The following is a 19,636-nucleotide window of genomic DNA, read 5'->3' as shown; positions in this document are numbered from 1 at the left end:
TTTTTTTTTTTTAAGATTTTATTTATTTATTTGAGAGAGAGAGTGAGAGAGAGAAAGAGCACAAGAGGGGGGGAGCGGGAGAGGGAGAAGCAGACTCCCCGCTGAGCAGGGAGCCCGACGCGGGACTCGATCCAGGGACTCCAGGATCATGACCTGAGCCGAAGGCAGTCGCTTAACCAACTGAGCCACCCAGGCGCCCGAACAATTACCCTTTTTACTAACAGAACTCAGATTGAAAAGATTTTGGCCATATTTATCTATTGGTGGCCATATTTATCAATATTTTTAAGGTTTTTGTAGCACATGTTGCAAAACTGCGTATGATTATTTTTGTTATTTTTGTGTTGTTGCGGTGTGTCTAAAACATGGTGTTTTCAGGGCGCCTGGGTGGCTCAGTCGGTTAAGCGACTGCCTTCGGCTCAGGTCATGATCCTGGAGTCCCAGGATCGAGTCCCGCATCGGGCTCCTTGCTCGGCGGGGAGCCTGCTTCTCCCTCTGACCCTCCCCCCTCTCATGTGCACTCTCTCTCTCTCATTCTCTCTGTCTCAAATAAATAAAAATCTTAAAAAAAAAAAATAAAAAATAAAACATGGTGTTTTCAAAGTGATTACCAGAGTAAACTGTTCCTAACAGGTGATTTTAAATATCATGTGAAGGTGTAACTATGTGAAAGGGAGTAAAAATTCTTTTTTTTTTAATTAAAAATCAAGGAAAATTTTGTGTGCTTGTGGAGAAAAGTTACACTGTGTATGGCAGCCTGTCACTGACATGAAATTTCTAAAAAAAAAAGTATCCTTAGATTGTATACTTTATTTATAATAAACAAGCTTATTAAAAATTCACATATGGGGCACCTGGGTGGCTCAGTCGTTAAGCATCTGCCTTCAGCTAGGGTCATGATCCCAGGGTTCTGGGATCGAGCCCCGCACCGGGCTCCCTGCTCGGCAGGAGGCCTGCTTCTCCTTCTCCCACTCCCCCTGCTTGTGTTCCTGCTCTTGCTATCTCTCTTTGTCAAATAAATAAATAAAACCTTAAAAAAAAATTCACGTATAGGTGGCTATAGGAGAAAAGAAGTTAAACTAAACATGGTGCAAGAATAATTTTCATGTGTTATAATTAATGTTTTAGGGGCTCCTTTAAACACTGATGCTTGATTATTATACAAATGTTATTTCTTTGAAAGAGACCTAAATAGTGCTTTTATTCAGATTCTTATCCAATATTGCATCCTTTCATTTTCCAAAAATCATTTTAAAAGTTGAAAATGATTGTATTGTAGCATCAGAAAAAGCCAACTGTGCATTTTCTAGTTGTAACATATGACTGAGACCATTATCTGACTCTGATCTGGTAAGAATAAAGATAAAAAGAATAGAATTTCATTATATTCTCAAGATTATCCTTCATATATTCGTAATTTGTTAGTAAACATCTTTGTCCTTTTAAGAATTGCTGAAAGTATTCAAGTTCTGGGAAAGAAGAACAAATGGATATTTGTTTTAACATTGTACATATTGTAAAAAGTCCTGTTGAGAAAATACATTGAACTGTCAGAGTCCTGAATGATTGGACAGGATTTTGTCCCATTAATAAGTTGTAGGTCGGACAAGAATGTTTCATTGCCCTTGAATATGTGAACACTGAACTTTCACTGTTAAGAAAGTGCTAAGATGCTTGAAATCCTATAAAAGTAGTTAAAAATAATTTTCAGCCTAATGGATAAGTGTAATTTTATAGTCCAGATTGTGCAGAAGTGCTACCAGGTTTTCTTCAATTAATCCAGGAACAGTGAATAACATGAAACTACAAATCATGTATGAGAAACATCATCCTAAGTATGTAAGTTAAAATAAAATAAGCTTAGCAACTTTTTCCAGTCATATTCAAACACAGGGTTGGAATAGGATAAACCTGACTGAACAGTCAGAATGTGAAGCATTGAAGGGAGACAAGTTAGAGAGGAAGCTGGTACATTACTCATTAATGAATCAGACATTTCCCTCCCTTAGTGTTTGAAAAATGTCCTCAGCACAAGGCACGGTAAATTCCAAATTGGGGGGAGCTGTGCTCAGAATTGGGACTATATAACTGATCAATCTCTCTGGTGTTATGTAAAGCAGAAATCAAATACTTGTGTGAAATGGTGGTGGTGAGTGGACCCCATTTCTGTCCTGGTAGCTGTCATGTAAAGACAAACCAGTATCCATGGAAAGAGAGAGAAGGGTAGAGACACAGGGGTGCTAAAGGCCAGGCCCTAACCCCCAAATAGGAGTTAAATCCATGTGAGGTGGGCATTACCCTATAACTCTATTTTCACTTAGGTCTTAGGGTAGGTTTGAGAACCTCCTTGGAAAGCAGAGCTAGCAAGTAGATTCTCTGCCAGGGGAATGAACTAGGGAGTTTCTCAAGGTAAATTTTGTCAGTATGTAACATTTTCTTTTTCAGGAAAAGTAGAAAAAACTTTTAGAAATCATAAAAAAACTGTGAATGGAAGGAATAGCCAAACCTAGTCATATTTTACATAGATGTGGATCCCTTGGGTAAACATAATGCAATTCTAACAGTTGGGAGAAAAAAATAAAAACATATCACTATATTGAGATCAATATATAATCAGAGAATAAAAGAACCAAACAAAACTTTCTATAAAAAATATTTTCAAAGGGACAGAGAATGCCAAGAAAAAGCTATCCTTGTTAAAAAAAAAAAACAGAACAGTACAGGGGCACCTGGGTGGCTCAGTTGGTTAAGCTTCTGCTTTCAGCTCAGGTTATGATCTCAGGGTCCTGGGATCCGCTCAGTGGGGAGCCTGCTTTTCCCTCTCTCTCTGCCCCTCCCTCCTCTTGTGCTCACTCAGTCTCTCTCTCTCAAATAAATCAATAAAATCTTAAAAAAATAGAACCGTACAGGAAAATAAGTACATATACAAAATCCAATTTCTAAAACTCAGTAAACACTTTGGATCCTTGAAAAATCAATAAACCAAAAGGTTAGGACAACTTAAAGACAACTGTGCTCAGGACTGCACTTATATAACTGATCAATTCAAGGAAAAATAATTCAAGGCAGTTGTGTGTGTGTATGTAGGGGGTATGTGTGTTTGAGGGAGAGAGAAACAGAGAGAGAACAGACAGGGCAAGACATTAAAAAAACCAAAAACTTTTCAACCATATCGGTGTTGCCTCCCGCCCCACTGTGCTACGAAGTGCTATAAAGACAGGTGCACATTGCTGAAGGAACAGAGAAAGAAGAATAGCTAATTGCGGCAGAGAAAGGCAGGGCCAAGGAGTATGCTAGCGTGGAGATATTACTTGGGCCAGGTTTTGCAGGTTAAGTTGGAGTTGCTTAGGCATAGTAAAAGCAGGGGACAGACAGGACACACAGCTAGGCACCTCAGGGAGAATGTGCAGGCTGTTTAGGAAGCTGTAACTGGCGTAGAGACTATGTGGGTTGGGCTGGGTATGGATGAAAATGGAAGATTAGGCTGGGGCCACATCATAGAAAGCCTTATACATCCTGTTGAGGGATCTATAGTTTATCTGTAGTGAAGTCACTGGGAGGTTTTAAGCAGGAGATGGAAACGAGCATAGTACTTTTAACTATGTATTAGAAAATTTTGGTCACAGTGTGGTGAATGGACTGAAGTGGAAAGAAGCTAGAGGCCAGAAGACATGACAGAAGGTCACTGCATCTGTCCAGGCAATAGAAGATGAAGATTAATAAGAGTGAAGACTCCCCGATCTATATCTTCATCTTTATTTCCAGAGAGTCCAGAAATCCATCTCTCAAGCATCAGTTTTGTATGTCCAACAGCTATGTAAGACTAAATCTGACAAATATTCATTGAGGTCTTAATATATGGGAGGTGCTTGGGAGTGAGGGTACATCAGTAAACAAAATGAACACTCCTGCTCTTGTGGAACTTACTTTCTAGCAGTTAGATCCAGACAACAAATTATACAGGTGGTGTGTTACATGTTGATGAGTGTTACTGGCAAAAAAAAGAGAGAGAGAGAGAGAGAGAAAGAAAGTAGGGTTAGAGGATCAGGAGCACATAGAAGGAAGGTGGTGGGAGAGGTCTGTAGCTTTGAAAAATTGGGAAGCCGGCTTTTAGGGAAAGAGTTGAAGGAGGAGAGGACTTAGCCATCTGAGACATGAAAGATTTCTTTTTTTCTTGCAGAGGCAAGAGGGACCTAACTGAAAGCATGCCTGGTGTGTCTGAGGCACAGCAAAGGCCAATAAGCCTGGACCCTGGTCCAGGAGATGGGATAAGATCAGAGAAGACAAAGAATCAGTCCATATAGGGCCTTGTAGGTCACTGTCAGACTTGGGCTTTTACTGGAGTGAAATGAGGAGCTGTTGGAGGGTGTTGAGCATGGGAGTGAATATATTTGAATGGAATCACCTTGACTGTGTGTGGAAGAAGACTGGTGGTGGCAGGGGAATGGGATAGGGTAAAAATGGAGAAGTGAGATCGGTTAGGAGGCTGCTGCAGTAGTCCAGGTGAGTGATGGCGGTGGTTTGGGCTAGAAAAGATAGTGTGCTAAGAGGTAGTTGAATTCTGGTTATATTTGAGACAGAGCTATGAGGATTTGCTAATGGATTTGGAGATGAGGTGTGTGAGAAAAAAGCAGTCATAAATACTCCAAATATTTTGGCTTTTGTAACAGAGAAAATGATTTTGCGAGTTACTGACATAGAGAAGCTGGTAGGTAGAGCAAGTTTGGCAGGAATGTGTGATGATCAGGGCAGGTAGTTCTGTTCATGTTTGAGATACTTTTTAGGCATCCAATTGGAGATGTTGAGTATGCAGTTATCCAACTGAGTTCTTGATTTAAGGAGAAAGGTCTGCACTAGAAATTTAAATTGGGAAGTTGTCTGCACATTGATGGTATGAAAAGCTATGAAATAGGATGAGACCACCAAGGAAAGGAGAATGCAGAGGAGGCCTGTGTGCCAGGGCACACCAAAGCTGGGAAGAAGAAGGCAAATGAGACAAACAGTCAGATGTCCTTCTGACACCTCATTTACTCCCATGAAAACTTGTTCTACCACTCCATATCCTATCTCAATGCCTAATATTTCTCACTTTTTCAGGGCATCATTCTTGACTCCTACCTATAGGTGTTTTAAATATGTCCATCTGCTTCCATTCCCACTGCCACCCATAGTTGAAGGCAGTGTCACTTCTTGCCTGGATTAGGACAACAGCTTCCTACCTGGTATTCCGACTCCATTCTTGCTCCTGATCATCCATTCCCCAATGTACTGAAGATATCTTTCTAAAATGACAATGTGATTATGTCACTTTGCTCTTTAAAAATAGTTCAACTCCTTAGCACAGCTTAAAAGCCATGCATGATTTGGCCTCTGCCTAACTCTCCAGCCTTGCCTCTTGCCATCGCCCCCCTAGAAATCTAGGCTCTAGCTACCCTGCCCTTCTTCAGGTTGCTGAAGCAAGCCATGTGCTCTCCTGTTCTGGGTCTCAGCACACATGGGTCCCTTTATGGAATACTCTTGTCCTCACCTTCACCTGGTTAACTTATTCTCTCCTCAAGTCTTATAATAGGTGATACTTCTTTCAGGAAGCCTTCTCTGATACCTCTCTCACCCTCTAGGAATGGATTAGAAACTGTTCCACATGCTCACATATCAGACCTGCCTTCTCTTTAATTAGACTTTATTATGTTGTGTTGTAATTTACTTATCTGTATCTCCCACTAGACTGAAAGATCCATTTTTAGCCCTCAGCATAGTGCCATTACATAGCACTTGGCAAGGATTTGTTGAAGAATGGGTAATGAAATGAATTAATAAAGAATGACCCTGAACAAAGACTCTGGCAGTACGGATATGATAGGGAAAAAAGACTAGCTTAGAAAGATATTAAAGAGAAAAAAATTATGTGACAATGATCCAACATGGATTTTGATCATAAGGGAAGACTAAGAAGTCAGGTATGTCTAAAAAATGTCTACCTTGGGTGTCATAAACAAAGGTAAGGTAAACAGGTAGAGAAAAGTTTTGGGGCAAAAAAAAAATAGTTCGGTTAATAACTCTGAGGTATCTGTTGGTCATTCAAGTGGAAGTGTCCATAAGGTAGTTAACAACATGGGCATGGTGCTCTAGAGCAGAGGGAGTTAGAGCAGTTGTAAACCACTGGCCCATCAGCGTAGTTGAAGTCATGGAGGTAAGTGAGATCACTATGTGCATGTTCAGTATGTAGAAAGAAGGAATTTAAACTTTAGTTGTAAAGTTCAAATCTAAACTTTAAATGTAAAAAGGAGAGTCTGGTATTTCAAAAGCAAGAAATTTCAAAAAGAAGGAGCAATATGCATGGTGTCAAATCTCACAGAGGGGTCAAGTGGGATAAAAACAAAATTGTCCATCGGATTTGGCAATGAGGAGGTTGCTGGTTATTAGAGTGAAGGCATCTTCTTGGTAGTTGGGAACAGACTGCTTGAGCGTAATGAATTAAAGAATGAATGAGAGTAGAGACAATGAGTAAGAAATTATTTTCAAGAATTCTAAATTTATTTAAAGGGTAAGGCAGAAGCAGGAGTGAATACTTAAGGTAATTGTATCAGAATATCTGCATATGTGCTTTTTTGCTTGAAGCAGCATTGAGTAAGGACTGAATGAAAAAAGTGAGGGAGATTTTAAAAGATGGGAGGGATTGGTGGGGAGGGAAAAATGGAGCAAGGTGCTCCAAGATGTCGGGGAAGAATGGAATCAAGACCATAGGTTGAAGAGACTATTTTATCATTTGAGACAAAAAGGAGGGAGGTAAAAACAGGTGACATGGAAACTATCTGGGCTTCTGTTTATTCTCTAAACTATAAAGGGAGATATTATATGGAGAATAAAGGAAGTCAAAGAGATTTCAATAGCTTAAGAAAATGGTAAAAGTTTGGAATCATTGTGGGAATGAGGAAAATGAGAAATGACCAAAACAAAAGTTTGCTTGAGGTGATACTCATCCTAATACACAATGCTGATTCCAATGGAGTGTCCAAGCAGTCAGCAAGGTAGATTTGGGAATTAAATGGTTCCATAATCATGACCTTGGTAGTGAATTCCTTGTAATGTTTATATAACTCATCAGATCTATGGACCTTTATTAAAGGGCAATGCCAACATTTGATTATTTTTATTTCAAAACAAATTTTATTGAAATCTGCAAGGAATAATTTCAGGGAAAAGAAAAACATACTGAAATAGTTACTCTGCTCTCTTTTCAATAAAACCAATAATCTGAAGATGTTAAAGAAACGAATCAGATATAATGATCATCTAACTCTGAAAATTAAAACCCACTTAGGAATTGTGAGGGAGGCCTGATCCTAAATACCAGTCTAGTTATTCATTCAGAATCTTTAATAACATTTGGAAAGTAATTAATCAACTTATGACATAGACTCAAGGGCTGTCACCTTTCATTGCTGTTAATGAAACTGTCTGGGGTTTTATTTGCACTCTTCTGGTTCTTTTTTGTAAGTTCTTTGAAGAGCAGAAGTATGTTTAAAATCATTGATTTCTGATGTATAGATTTCAATAAACAATCCAAATATGTGTTAGTAAAACTGAAATAAAATTTAGAAGTATCTTAATTTTGACATGACAGAAAGTGAATTTCTGAAAAATCTAAAATGTGTATTCATTTCTGTTAGTAACACACTTTTTTTCGGTCAACAAACTTTACTTTGGCTGCTTCTTTATATAATTCAATAGAACTTAAAATATATATTGTACTATTTTATACTTAATAAAAAAACCCAGCTAGGGTATTAATATTTTAAGCCCAAGGTTTGTGCAGGCCCTAAATGATTCTATTTGCTTGCTGTCTTTATCTTAACTAGACAGTGGTCAGACCATGAGCAAACCTTGGACAGTGTAGCAGGAGCTGAAGGGATTCTGCCTGAATGTGAGGCCAGAGTCAGGTAACAGCTGCCCATCTAAGACTCTCAGAGGAACAAAAAGACAGAAAGTGAAGACAGAGCCTGATATAAGTTTTCCTCAAGTTTAGACCACTGTCTGAGTTTGTGTTTAGAACATAAATGTAATTACTACACATACTCCAGCATGAACTCTGTATAATCAAAGCCCAAAGAAATAATCTCAAGAAAATACCTGAAAGAGCATATATATATATATATATATATATATATATATATATAGCCACAGCAGTGGTATTCCAATGGAGAATAGTTATGGATATAGTTTTCAGGGCTGTAACTTTTGATCCCAACAGTAATTGATGCATTATAATGAGCTGATGTACTAGAAATTTCTAGTTAAGAACACGGTGTAAAAAATTTGTAGGGGCGCCTGGGTGGCTCATATGGTTAAGCATCTGCCTTTGGCTCAGGTCATGATCCCCAGGTCCTGGGATTGAGCCCCATGTTGAGCCCCACGTCGGGCCCCCAGCTCAGTGGGGAGTCTGCTCCTCCCTCTCCTCTGCCTCTCCCCCTGCTTGTACTCTCTCTCTCTCTCAAATGAATAAATAAAATCTTTTAAAAAAATTTGTAAGTTTTCTTGGTTTTTCTTTTAATACTATGAATTCTTCTAAGAATATAGAATTTCATTTGTAGTGTTTGCGAGTAGGTAATAGAATGCTTAGAGTATGCCTTGAACACTCAGAATAAAAGTTCCCTCTGCTTCCTGCTACATAATGCTGCTATTCTTACTGGTATCTGAGGGTAGAATAGACTAAGAGGCCTGATCTAGGACTGGGCAGATGATAGCCTTGCTTCTCCCAGAATCAAACCATGTGACAAAGTAAGTTCAGACTTTGTTTACCTATCACATGCTCCACCATTTTCCAGTGAGTGTCCCTTGATTCCCCGCTCAGTTTTGACCAGTCTTTTTCCTATTTGGAAGGCAGCAGCCTGATTCCTAATTGTGATACTCTCTTCACTACTTGCAATGCACCCAAGCCCATGACCCTTCCGCGTATCCACCCACTTCTCCCCTCCTGTAACCTCACTGATCTAACACCCCATTAAAACTTCTAAGTCTTCTCCTTCGTTATCTATTTTCTCTATTTGTGGCATGAGAGTTATCACAAAAACCTTCTTAAATTGAACTACAGATTTTCAAATGTATAAATACAAAGGCATTTGGCTGCTTATTTATCAAATTATGAGAACTTTTAATTAGAGCTTTAAAAATCATCTAAATTTGAATATGCACATATTGATATATGATTATTACTGACGGTTTGATCAACTATCGACAAAAAAATTAAGCATGTCAAAACTATATAAATAAGGTATTTCTTATACAGTGCTATCATAATTAAATTTCAAAACAAGTTTAATGATGGTATATGTATTTAGTAGACCCTCAGGCTCACCTCAAAGAACCTCTATTTAAAGACCATAATAACACGATTTTCCTTTTTCTCCCCATCAAGATATAAGAAATCACCAAATTCTGTCACCCTAACGTCATATAGAAACACCACCTTTTTGATCAGGAAAGGTTTTCTGAGGACAAAATGTGGGGAGTAGTTAGAAATACACAACAAGGGGCGCCTGGGTGGCTCAGTCGTTAAGCGTCTGCCTTCGGCTCAGGTCATGATCCCAGGGTCCTGGGATCGAGCCCCGCGTCGGGCTCCCTGCTCCGCGGGAAGCCTGCTTCTCCCTCTCCCACTCCCCCTGCTTGTGTTCCCTCTCTCACTGTCTCTCTCTCTCCCTCTCTGTCAAAATAAATAAATAAAATCTTAAAAAAAAAAAAAAAAGGACAACTTAAAAAAAATAAAAGAAATACACAACAAGGTATCAAGAAAGATCTCAATGCCCATGTTTCATTTCAATGCCTTCTTCTAAATTCTTTCTTTTAGAGAAAAGGAGTTGCTGTCTCCATAGACGTCAGTACTTTAATCATGTGCATTTCAATGGAACCTAAAGCTACATATTTGTGCTGAGTCCATATGGGAAGTCTAGTCACCAGAAAATACACACTCATAAACAGGAAGTCTAACTACAATAAGAAGGTGTTTTTCTCCACACAATAGAGTTCAAAGATGTGTCACCTATGTAATCTGGAGCAAAACCCAATGCCCCCATTATTGTTGAGTATCCCTCTCTTCCCTCCTACATTATGGCAACTTATGATTATAGCATTATGTTTTCTAAGCCTGTTTGAACTTGCTTGTAGATACAAACGACCTGCCCTTTTCTGTGCATAGCTTTCAATCAGTAAGCATGTCAAGGTGGGAGGAAGAATGGCAGGAACAGTAAGAGGGAAAAAAATCAATTTTCAGAAGGCATATGGTAACAACTGAATATTTAATCTAATTAGCCTAGAAATGCCTCCCTATTTTCAGCACTCTTTGCAAGGCAGTTCTTTTATGGTACAGAATGAATTTCAATAAATGTCATATATTTAGTTTGATGGCTTATTTTTAAAATTTGTCGAACCAGGTCACTGACTCAGAATATATTCATTCTGAGACATGACAGATGGATACTGCTATTGAATAGAAAGACTGACATTAGCTGGAAGGTTCTGGGCAGAAGAAAAAGTCATTTAACATTCAACAAAACATTTACTGAGTACCTACTGTGTGTTAGGATAAAATGATAAATATTTGGACTTTATCTTTTTTTTATAATAGAAAAAGGAGTGGTGCCAAAATAATTTCCTTGGGGTTAGTAAGGATTACAACTAAATACTACTTGGTCTTTAAAAGTACTTACATTTTTCACATTGCATCAGAAAACTGCATTAGCACTCATTCAAATATTCATTCTGTTATGGTTGTGAGATTTTAGACCTAATTCAGATTTTTGAAGATGCTGTTTACTGACCCTTAGCAAAAACCAACTTCCTATTCTGGAACAAAAAGGCCTTACATGGCTTCAAAGATTTCTTCGACATCAAAGAGCTTAGAGAGACATACAGTTTATGGGTAATGATTCAGGATTTAGTGAATCAAAAACACATGGATTAAATTTCCTTTAAAAGACCCCTAGGTTTAAATTTTAAGAGCTAAAATGTTGGTCTAAACACACATTGGTCTCAAGAAAAGCCAAAACTTATTTTTAAAGATAGTTTGAATTGTCTTGTGGACCCAAAACTTGGCTGGATTTTCCTTTCTCACATGATTAGACTTCAAAGGAGACAACCTGCCTTCTGTTAAACAAATTTACCCCACTTCTTTCTTTGCCTTGTGAAGACTACATTACAGCAGACCCTTCAACAACATGGTTGGAACGGCATGGATCCACCTATATACAGTACAGTACTGTAAATGCATTTTCTCTTCCTTATTATTTTCTTAACATTTTTTCACTTTACTGTAAGAATACAGTCTATAATACATGTAACATAATATGCGTTAACTGCCTGTTTGTTATTGGTAAGATTTCCAGTCAACAGTAGGCTACTAGTAGTTAAGTTTTGGGGGAGTCAAAAGTTATATGCAGATTTTTGACTGGGCAGGGGGTCAGTGCCCCTAGACCCCATGTTGTTCAAGGGTCAACTGTATTTCAAAGGTCTCCAGCTTTGAATGTTCTTCTTGATATTTTCAATAAAATATTAAAATTCAAAATATCCCATGATCTTATGGAACAATGGCAGTACTTTTCAGTTCCTTCAAGTCAATTCTTTTTTCTTACATACAACTTCAAAACTGGACTGAGATTTTAGATCCAACTATCGGGGAACATGGGATCACTTCAAAACAGGAAAAAGCCACTGATATTAATATGTGCACTGTTTCATGGTATATTATCATATTTGCATTTAAAATAGCAGGAAGAAATACAGTACATAATCTTCTGTTCTAACACAATGGCCTTCCAGAAGGCCACTAGCCTGGGCATTTCACTGAGTTTTTAGGATTAAAGGAAACAAGTTAGTGCACAACCTGTGAGCTTTCATTCCTTTGGAAAAATAGTTTGCCATACTGATCTGATGGCTTCTAAAGGGCACTTGAAACCAATGCTGTACACGTTCTGAATTTCAATGGTACAGAAATAACAACTAGTGAAGTTCAGGCAGATCTAAAACAAACAAAACAAAACAAAAGCACCAGTATTCCAAAGAGGGAGTTTATCCTGAATGAGAACTTGGAAATGAAATCTATGCATAAAGTTACGATGAATTGAGGTTTCAGAAAGTGATTGTTTCACGTTAAGAATGAAAAAAGTAGGGCGCCTGGGTGGCTCAGTTGGTTAAGCGACTGCCTTCGGCTCAGGTCATGATCCTGGAGTCCCGGGATCGAGTCCCACATCGGGCTCCCTGCTCAGCGGGGAGTCTGCTTCTCCCTCTGACCCTCCCCCCTCTCATGGTCTCTCTCTCTCTCTCATTCTCTCTCTCAAATAAATAAATAAAATCTAAAAAAAAAAGAAAAAGTAGATTACACTGTAGTTCACAAATATACATAGCTGATAGAAAGTATATTGGTTGATGAATTTAGAAAAACAAGTATGTCCCAATGGGTGATGAATTATATAATATCTTTTTTTTTTTAATTGCTAAGCTAATTTTCTAGAGGGAGGAAAAATCTGAGAACTCTAGAAGATAAAATACATGGCAGAAGTGGCTCTGGGACTCTTTGGCCATGCATGCTGCTGAATTTAACAACACCTGAAGGTGACACAGGGGACCAATTGGCAGGTATAGTCATGGCTAAGGATTGCAAACAGGACCACCAGAAGCCAAATCTGGCACACAGATTTTTGTCTCTCCATCCTGCACAGTTTTAAAGATGCTGAGTCAACATTTTAAAGCAGAGAGGTTTCTAGCTTCTGAAAATTTGATAGACACTACCACAGGGGCCCATGCCACATACTGTGCTTCATGGCAACTCTGGTGATGCCAAATGCTGGCTGCCTCCCGTTAGGTGGGCCTTTTTCTTTTTAAATTTTATTTTGTTATGTTAGTCACCATACATCATTAGTTTTTGATGTAGCGATCCACGATTCATTGTTTTCATATAACACCCAGTGCTCCATGCAGTACGTGCCCTCCTTAATACCCATCACCGGGCTAACCCATCCCCCCACCTCCCTCCTCTCCAAAACCCTCAGTTTGTTTCTTGGAGTCCATATTCTCTCATGGTTTGTCTCCCCCTCTGATTTTCCCACCTTCATATTTCCCTTCCTTCTCCTAATGTCCTCCGTGCTATTCCTTATGTTCCAGAAATAAGTGAAACCATATGATAATTGACTTTCTCTGCTTGCCTTATTTCACTTAGCATAATCTCTTCCAGTCCCATCCATGTTGATGTAAAAGTTGGGTATTCATCCTTTCTGATGGCTGAGTAATATTACATTGTATATATGGACCACATCTTTATCCATTCATCTGTTGAAGGGCATCTCGGCTCTTTCCACAGTTTGGCTATTGCAGACATTGCTGCTATGAACATTTGGGTGTATATGGCCCTTCTCTTCACTACATCTGTGTCTTTGGGGTAAATACCCAGTAGCGCAATTGCTGGGTAGCTCTATTTTTAATTTTTTGAGGCACCTCCACACTGTTTTCCAAAGTGGCTATACCAACTTGCATTCCCACCAACAGTGTAAGAGGGTTCAGGTGGGGCTTTTTCTAAGCAGGCTATTGGTCCTTAGTGAGATGGTTGGTTTCATTCATTTAGGTTACCTGTTGCAAATCTTTTTTTTCCGCTTTTTTTTTTTTTCTTAATAATCTCTGTGGTCCATGGAGGGCTCAAACTCACAACCCTGAGATTGAGTTGCATGTTCTACTGACTGAGCCAGCCAGGCGCCCCCTCTTGGGCGTCCCCCCCCCCCCCCCCGTTTGCAAATCTTGATACAGGACATAGGCAGGGCATAAAGGGGCAGAAGAAAAGAGGAAGAAAATCCAACAGAGTGGTTTGACATTGGAAAGGGAAAAGAAAGGAGAGAGAGAAGAAATAAAGAAGTGCACAGCAAACACAGGCTGCATATATAGACAGCAACTGTCTCCTTTGCTGTCTCCAGATTCTTACTATGGAAGGAATCGGAGACAAAGGCTATGGGTATTACTCTCAACAGAGTAATTCTCTAGTACCAAACACATATGATGCTCAACATACAGTTCTTAGCTATTTTTGGTGAGGCAAATGTGGGCCAGGCTCACAGTGTAGAAAATAAGGAAAACTGAATGGAGCAATAACCTTGATCAAGGATGGCATGCGGACATGGGACCAGGTGAATGCAGAAAAATACCATGGTTTTGCTTCTTCTATATACCATAAACCAAGGGATGTGGGTCACTCCTTCATTGTCACCTTTGAGACTGCAGTAAACTATGGCAGGCACTGTCCAGGAACTTCCCATAAAAAATCAGGGACTCCAAGTAGAGCTGTGCAGGCTGTGCACTGCACAATTCCAGAGACAACAAAATAAGAATGGCTCTCCTGAGGATGCGAAGTAGAAGTCCTGCTCCAGATATCCACACAGCTCATTCTCTTATGTCCTTCAGGTTCTAGTTCAAAGGCCACTTTAAAAGTGAAGCCTTCTCTGACTCTACTACTGAATTTTTCAGTTACCACTCCACCCTCTCTTATCCTTGAAGGTCCTCACTTTGCTTCCTTGCAGCTCTTACCACCACTCACAAACACACCTTTTTATTTATGTATTTTATTTATTGTTTGCCCTCCTCAATATAGAACAGAGCATCATAATGTTAGAGATCTTAGTCTGTTTTATTCTCTACTGCTTTGCCAGAGTCTAGAATTATGGCTTGTAGGTGCTCAATAAATTTAGCTGAATGACTCCTGAATGACTAAATCCTCAGTCATATTCTTAAGAGTATAGGAACCTGACTTTCCCTAGAACTTGTGATTCTCTGACCACATTTCATAACTGCCCTGATCATATTCATAAAAATACTTTGTTGTATTAGAAGAAATGTATTTTCTTTTTTTAAAAAAGATCTTTATTCATTTTATTTGAGAGAGAGAGGGAGAGTGCACGTGAGCACAAGTTGGGGGAGGAGCAGAGGGAAAGGGAGAAGCAGACTCCCCGTTGAGCAGGGAGCCTGACGTGGGGCTTGATCCCAGGACTCCAGGATCATGACCTGAACCGAAGGTAGATGCTTAACTGACTGAGCCACCCAGGTGCACCAGAAGAAATATTTTCTTTTTTTTTTTTTTTGAAGATTTTATTTATTCATTTGAGACACAGAGGTACAGAGAGAGCGCGAGTGAGCATGAGCTGGGGGAGAGACAGAGGGAGAGGGAGAAGCAGGCTCCCTGCTGAGCCAGTAGCCCGATGTGGAGCTCGATCCCAGGACCCTGGGATCATGACTCGAGCCGAAGGCAGACGCTCAACCATCTGAGCCACCCAGGCACCCCAGAAGAAATACATTTTCAAATTCTATGGATCATTATATAATTTATATGACCCATAGGCTTTTTTTTTTAAAAGATTTTATTTATTTTTAAGTAATCTCTATACCCAATGTGGAGTTGGAACTTACAAACCCAAGATCAAAAGTCACATGCTCTACCCACGAACCCTGCCAAGAGCCTCTATATGGCCCATGAATTCTATGGGCCCTGTAGCTACACAACTTATTACAGAAATTAAAAACAATATGCATAACCTGCATAAATGTACTTGGGCAAATTTACACAATCATAGAAGAAATATGTATACCTGGATATGCAATTAGTTAACTTTTTTTTTCCACTGAGCTCACACCTCCTGCTACAAATGCCACACATGTGATTTTTCTCTCAATTACATTTTACAGCTTATAAAAACACTTTCTTCATTTTGTCTCTTGAAAAACAAAGGATCTGTAGTAAGATTTTACTGGATGTTTTTATTGAAACAAATCCCAAGGGGAATATACTAAACTGTTAAACACAGCTGAAGAGATATCTGAGAATGGGCTTTCTGATAGTAGGATAGATTACAAAATTACTCACAGCTCTTAATCTGATAACAGGAGCAGAATGCCTCACACATTTGAATGAAGGCTTTTTCTGGTATGCTTTACTACAAAAAGAGAAAGAACAAAAAAGAGAACTGGAGAAACAGAAGGTGAGAAAAACTCTAGAGACTAGAAATGTTACAATCATCATTATCACTAACCTATGGATCCCAAACTATGCTTCAGCAGAAAATGCTTCAAATAGTTAACCTTTATTGATGGCTGGGCAGAGGTGCTGTCCAGACAGCATGGAGGCTAGGCTCAAACACAGTTCCTTACCTATAGGCAGGAAAGGTTATAATATTGATATCAGCCTTGTCTATTTTGTAAGGTTTTTGTAGTATCAGAAAGAGGATATGCTCAGAAACAGCTTGAAAATTTTAACAGGTCTTTAAGTTCCAATCTTTAGATTAAAAAAAAATTTCTATTATTTAAATGGGATGATTTCTAATGTTGTCCTTTTCATGTTATGTCCCCTTAATAATTATGGATCTTGGTTCTATTTTATATGTGTTATTTATCTGAATATCTAGATTGTAAACCCTTCAAGGGCAGAGATTTCATTTCTCCCTTTTTAAAAAATATTTCTCTAGTACCAAACACATATGATGCTCAACATACAGTTCTTAGCTATTTTTGGTGAGGCAAATGTGAGCTTGGCAGCAACTCAGTGCCAGTTAAGAAAAGAGAATCAAAGTGATCCTGAATTGACATTAGTATATTTACCATTCATTACTAAGAGGTTACTATTTCTTTTGCATCGGGCAAAGCCCATGATAAAACTGCCCTGAGGGCTCTGTGTCAAAGACACCAGTTTCAACATACTAGTTGTTGTTGTCATCACCTTAAGACAAATTTTTAAAATGTTGAGATTACAGTGGGACATGTCAAAAAAAAAAAAAGAAAATGTATTTCTTCTGGGGCACCTGGGTGGCTCAGTCAGTTAAGCATCTACCTGGTAAAGGAGGTTAATTTCCTGGTACCTGAGTTTCTTCATATTTTCTTCCCTTAAAGCAGCACAGTTAGGAAATTTGGGATCCCATTAACAAGCACAGCAGCCCGAGGAAAATATTAGGGATGATGGGGAAAAGAAAGCATAGCTGGCTCTGGTGAGCCTAATGACAGTGAAGAAGAAACCATGAAATTAGAGTGGAAAAATGGGGGCACAGAAGGGTTTGGAAGCAACTCTGACCCAACAAAGGGGAAGGGATGAAGAGGAAGGGGCAGAAAGATGGGAAGTGCTCTGAATGTGTACGTGTATGGAGTCCTTTACTTTTCATGGGTGTGTCACCATAGGCACTGGTGTAGTTACCTAGAGAAAGTTGTGTGTCTTGAAAGGAATAGCCCTTTTGAGTTATCCACTTTATTCTGAGATGACCACATTTGAGAAAATGTTTATTTGAGGCTATTATATAGATTTGTAAAAGGAAAATTAGACTGTTATTTTGAATTATTATTTTTTTAACCAACAACTAAGAAAATTGATTTGAAATGTATTTCTTAGTTTAACTCACCTTAAGACAAATTTTTAAAATGTTGAGATTACAGTGGGACATATGCTTGTACAGTCTTAAGGAATTTATAAGATAAGTGTATTTCTCCTGCTTAGAAAAGTGTCATTTTCTTTTTATTGTAGTTTTAAAAGTCACGAAAATATTATCAGCTTTCATATTGACCTGCTGTGGTTAATCTTGTATATCTTTATCATTCAGATAAACCTCATCCATTAATTCTGAAGGCATGGAGTGCACATCTAATGTTAACCCTTACTGTGATGTATTAAGAACAAAGCAATCTTTGAAAACGTAGTACTCAGCAGATCATCTTCTATATGCTATAAAGTCCATCATGTTAAAATCAAAATATATTTAGGTTAATAATTATAGGCTTATGCACAGTCAAGTTTGAAACCTGAACAGATTCTCTAAAACAACAGCATATTTTATAGGCACTCACACACATTTTTGGTACTACAAAAATTTCTTAGGGGTAATGTGTTACTGGTATTATTCAGCTGTTCAAAAAGAATGAACATTGACTACACACAGACTTGCAGTGTATGATTGGAACCACAGCACCTCACTTCTGTTCTATTATGGAAGTTTACATGTGAAAACAAAGCCCAAAAAGCTTAGAAATAGAAAGGAAAGCTATGTACATGTAAATAATCTAAGCACCACTTAACAGTTTACATAAAAACACAATTTATGTCCCAGTAGCACAGAGAAACATGATGTACAACATTTTCAGATCATCTTCATGCAGAAAAAATGCATTAGTCAGCTATAATAGTTTAGCTATAAAGGAAAATGTTTTTCTGGATCCATTTGCATGGCAATGTCCATGTGTCTGGCTGATGAAAACGACAGAAAAAACCACCCAACTCTACAAAATGTGAACAGTGTTCTTAAAATTCAGGAGAGGGTCCATATAGTCTATATTCTCTCTAATGTCAGTTTTTACAACCTCTCATATTCATTGACCATCTTAACTTGGCGATTATAGTATCCTGATTATTTTGCCTAAGAGAGCTGACAATATTTCATTCTGCCCCAGAGCTCCTCTGAACGTAAAACTGTGATAAGGTAAAATATACTGGGCAACTATTCATGCATGAGCCACTGGAAATCTCTCCAAAGGCCAAATTAGTAAATGGCTCTTTTAAAACATAAAAGATATGAAATGGCAAACCATACTTTAGAGTAAATCCTGTATTGGCAAAGGTCGGTGAAAATACTTTCATTGGTGCTTAAATTATTGGGTCAATACTAGTACTAGCTAGACTGCCCGACCTCTGGTTATAATCTAGTTCACCTAATAAGATAGATGTCCTCCACGCAGCCCCAGCAAAGAGATAAGGTAAGATTGAAAATGATGGATCACAAGCCCTGTGTATTTGCCAGAAATGTAGAATTCAGACCTTCACAAAAACACCTGCCCCTTGGAAAGATCCTCACGTATTATAGATAAAGCAGGGCTGGGAACAAGGAAACCCACTCGGCTCGAATCTTGCCTGCCGCATCACCCTGGGACAGGGTGACCAAATCCCTTTTCTAAGGGCTGAGTCAGATCACAGTCTTGAAACTTGCCCGGCCATAACAGTCATACATCACCCCTTACTCCAACGCCCCTCTCTCTCCTGAGTCATACAGGTGGCCGTCAGAAGCAAACCCCTACAACGAAAAGCCCCAGTGTAGTTTACACCTCTCCCCGGCCACATCCCTTCAGTTTCTGAAGCCCTTAACTCGCCCACCCTCCCTGGTCTTGCCCTCTGGAACAGCTCTCAGGTCTCTCAGGGGAACAAAGAGCAGAACGCTGGGGCCGAAGGGTGGGGTGCGGGGTCCGAAGCGAGCTGTAGCTTTACCTTGCGGTGTCCGAGAACCGCGGAGAAGTCAGTCGCGCAGAGACCACCCGCGTGCTCCGCGCCTCGCCGCCGCAAGTCAGCTATCGCCCCGCATCTGGCTTGCGCCCTCCGCTGGGTTCAGCATCTGGTCACAAAGCGCTAGGGGAGCTCCGGGCGGCGAAAGCGTCCGGGTCACCTGCAGCGGGGCCGAGCCGAGTGCCGGGTCCGTCAGCCGGCCGCGCTCCCTCCGCCCCTTCTCACCCGCGCGCTACCCGGCGGGTGACTCAGCCGGGCATCGGCGCGCGCGGCCCGTGGCCGCCCCGGGCGCGTCCAGGCGGGAAGCACGGCCGGGCGACCCGACCGAGGCGCTCGCCCGCCTGCCCGCCTGCCCGCCCCAGC

General features: G+C 39.7%; 1 protein-coding gene across 1 annotated transcript in view; it reads right to left on the bottom strand.

Moving 5' to 3' along the window:
* Nucleotides 1–19,427, bottom strand: part of MET (MET proto-oncogene, receptor tyrosine kinase) — a 114,938-nt gene extending 95,511 nt beyond the window's left edge. Inside the window, exon 1 of the mRNA XM_021699277.2 lies at nt 19,259–19,427. The gene's annotated coding sequence lies outside the window, so the exon portion shown is untranslated. The remainder of the gene's footprint in view (nt 1–19,258) is intronic.
* Between the last annotated feature and the right edge of the window lie 209 nt (nt 19,428–19,636).

This window comes from Neomonachus schauinslandi, chromosome 12, assembly GCF_002201575.2.
Source record: "Neomonachus schauinslandi chromosome 12, ASM220157v2, whole genome shotgun sequence".
In the NCBI taxonomy this organism is placed as follows: domain Eukaryota; kingdom Metazoa; phylum Chordata; class Mammalia; order Carnivora; family Phocidae; genus Neomonachus; species Neomonachus schauinslandi.
Note: the sequence above shows the minus strand (reverse complement) of the source record. Positions and strands in the feature narration are given on the sequence as shown.